This window comes from Alligator sinensis, unplaced genomic scaffold, assembly GCF_000455745.1.
Source record: "Alligator sinensis unplaced genomic scaffold, ASM45574v1 scaffold332_1, whole genome shotgun sequence".
NCBI lineage: Eukaryota > Metazoa > Chordata > Crocodylia > Alligatoridae > Alligator > Alligator sinensis.
The window spans coordinates 2,429,546-2,433,374 of NW_005841993.1; positions in this window are offsets into that span (position 1 = coordinate 2,429,546).

A 3,829-nucleotide genomic window follows, 5' to 3' on the forward strand; every position below is an offset into this window, starting at 1 on the left:
TAACAGGGCCCCAGAGCAGGGAGGCCTGCGTCCCAGTTTTGAGGGAACAGACCAAGTTAAGAGAAGGCCCAGAAGGCTATGTGGATGTGTGACCACAGAAAGACAGCCAACCAGAGATGGTCATGGATCAGGAGTTATCAGGATGGAAAGAGAGCCCAAAAGCAGAGACTTGAGAGTAATAGAGGGGCCCTCTCTCCATTTGTCCTATCCATTCTTGTCGTTCCTCCCTATCCTTCCTCCTCCTCCTTCCTCAGAGAGTCCCCATCCCCCACCTCCGTCCCTGGGAAGGGTCCCCAAGGCAACCATGGGCAGAAGGCAGATGGCCAGCGCATCTCATCCACCCCATTGGAGTGGGGGCATGGGCCTTAGCATCCCACCTTCAGACTGTTGATGTGCTGATATCTGACACCTAAAAAAGAGCCTCAGAGTGAAGACTGCATCCTGGCCAGATGTATTTGATAGCCCTAGGATTTGGTAGATATATGGAATTGTTTGATAGTTTGTATTGCTTTTTTTCTGCTATCCCTGTGTATCAATACATTTTCCTATTCTTGAATAGAAAGGTTGTGGTCGGGCTGAGGGTGGGTCTGACCCACCCCTGGGTGAGTCAGAACAAGGTCTCTGGGTCCTAAATCCAGAACCAACAATTGTGTTTACAATAAATATAGTATATATTCAATTTAGCAAGAAGAAAATGAAGCAATGTGTTTTTCTTCATAATATACACACACGCGCGCCTGTGCGCGCACACACACATACACACACACTTTGTGCAGGCATTCAGCCATAATAACAACATACTGCCTATTTTGTACATATTACCAGTGCTAGGAGAACAGCTATGCCTTCCCCCTTTCCCATGCAACAATGTGCTGTCACTTCAGAAACATCTACAAAATATTATAGATGTCTTGAGCTAAATAATAAACCAGTACCAATGCCAGAGGAAGGTCCAGGAAGTTCCATAGAGCCAGGTAGTGCTTAAAGTGGGAAGTTTCTTCATAATAACAGACGGTTTGTTGTTGATTTCTACCTTAAAATGACTTTATTTTTTACCTTGGAATTTTTATTCAATCCTATGTAACTTTGGATCATACTATTTATTAAAATGTCTGTTTTTATTCCCACTGAATAACTGGTCTCAGTATCTTGTGACAGTAAGTTCTGCAGGTTAACACCTTGAAGCAGTGAATACTACACAGTGTAATTATACATTATGTGCAACAGTATTTCCTTCTGTCGGTTTTATATTTGTTGCCTCTGAACTTCATTTTCTTTGTGCTCATACTAAAAGATTCAGAATTATTTCTCTCTATCATTTTTATACTTGTGCTATACCCCTTTCATATTAAACCCCTATGTAGTTCTAATTTTGTTGTGGCACATTATACAGTACACATTTGTCCAAAAATGTGAGGTAGATTTTCTAAAGAGAAACAGCTTTTGCTCACTGGATGATGTGATAGGACCAAAAATAATCATGTAGTCTCAGATGAGTGTCGTGTAGTCATGTAATCATCATGTAGTCTCAGATTTGAGTGTCTAGGCTTTGTGAAGACATTTTCAACCCAGCGTTCTTTGTCTTGTGGGTTAAACAATGTTTGATCTTTTCCCCACCCCCACCTTGCAGAATGAATCTTTTTTTTGGGCGGGGTGAGGGGAAGAAAGTCTCTTCTAACTAAAAGTTACTCTACTCTGACTTGATTTCAGTGTGCTTAGGTGTGGGTGCAGGTCTCTAAATTATAGAGTCAATTTCCCATCTGTAAGAGGTTAAACCGCTGCCATTATAGTTCCTGACACATCATGGAACATCAGCAATACTACCAATTAAACTATGCCGCCTACAGAAAACCACATAACTTAGACGGATTTTGCCTCAGGCTTTTTGAATGTTTGTGCCTAGGCTTAGATATCAGCAGCAATCTAGCTTCAATAGAATGGAGCTCTGTGTGGTTTGACTTATCTGAGAAATAGGGTAAAAGGAGTTAACTTAGGTATTCTACATGAAACTGAGGGGTGCAGCATAAGCATACCCAATGTCTCATTGCCCCTGTGAAAATGTCTCAAACATCTGTTTTGCTATTTGTGAATTAAAGACTCACGCATAAAATAGTCACTCTAGGCATCAGGCATCTACCCACCTCCTGACATAAAATTGTGATGCTGAGAGAGCACTCTATTTTACACAGTATCTTTGTGAAACTGCTTTTTTGGTTTTTTGTTTGTTTGGGTGGGATTTTGGCGGGGGGGATTTGATAACCATAAAAGTAATCGGCAATGAGACATGAAGCTAGCCAAAGAACCAGAAGAAGGTTATTTCTGATAGCACAGAGTTCTGGGCAGGCTAGGCTGCATCTAATACATAAGCTATCTCAGATATTTCTACCTCATAGAGCACAGGGCACAAACACAAATTCTTGCTGCTGAACTACTCCTGTGATTATGATGGCACACTTTGGTAAAGCACTATTTGAAGATGCTGTATTTAAACAGATTTTCTTTTGGCTGGAAAGATAAGTCTAAAATTATCCCCAAGCATTACTGTTATGCCAAAAAGGAGATAGATACCTAAATGCCCAAAGTGACTATAAGGCCAATATTTGAACACAGAATAATAAATAGCCAAGCAGATGTTTGAGCATCTGCACAGAAACAACCACAGGCATCAAGGATTAGGAACAAGATGTTAGATTCCGCAGATTTGAAATGCTATGAACTAAATAAGAATAAATATCTGAACTGAAAATCAGTTCAAGACAGATGTCCAAGTGAAAGAAACTGGCTATGAGTTAAATATTCATGACAGAGCCACCTGCTAATAAACTGAAGGCAGTAGGCACCAATCCCAGTATAACGATAGGTCCATGGAATTCAAAACAGGATGAGTCATGAAGTAGTAGAACTCAACCACAGAAGAGGGATATAGCAAGAAATACCTATGAAGCACAGCAAAAAATACCACCAAACAATAAAACTAAGCAAAGCTTCTATAACTTGCTATAAAATGTCTTAAAAACTATTGCAAATAATCTTTGGATAATTAGAAAGGGGGGAGGGGAAAGTACACATAAAATGAACATATTTTAATATTCACATTTTGAAATCAAACTATCTGGAATATTTAACAACATAAATGTCTAGCTTAGGATAATTCATGGAATGAGTGCTATTAGAGATAAAAACAGTTCACAATTACTTCACAAATAAGTACTTAAACAAATAGGATGAGTGAAGAGATGTATTTTACTGAATAAATAGTCATTGCATGTAATATTTTTAATTATTTTACAGAATTAATAAATTTTTAATGTATCATCAATTTTTTGTATTAGTTTCAAAAAAGCCTTCCATGTGGTATTAACTTATATTAATTACCTCAAAAGCAGTCTCACCAACCTAGTTCAGGTTTCCACAAGTAACCTATTAATATCAAGGAATATTTGCCTGTGGCTGCATCTACGCGAGACGCTGACTGCACAGTTGTCACTGGGCAGTCATTTAGTACTTTTGTATACCTGCTTTTAGTATTTGTGATTACCTGCTTTTGATCTGTGTATATAAGTACTAAATTACTGTGCACTAACCAGAGTTGCTCAACAGCTTTTAGGTGGCACTGATTGCACAGTAGCTCATTACTACTGCGCATTAACAATACGTCATGCTTCATGCCATGCAACACTACTGCACAGTAGTAATGAGCAGGGATCCTGGTTATCTCTGTTAAAAAAAAAATCCCCAATCTTTGGATTTAAAAAAAGTTCCACACACTGTTGGATTTTAAAAAACCTCCACACACTGTTTCTCAAAATCTGTAACAGAGGAAATTCCT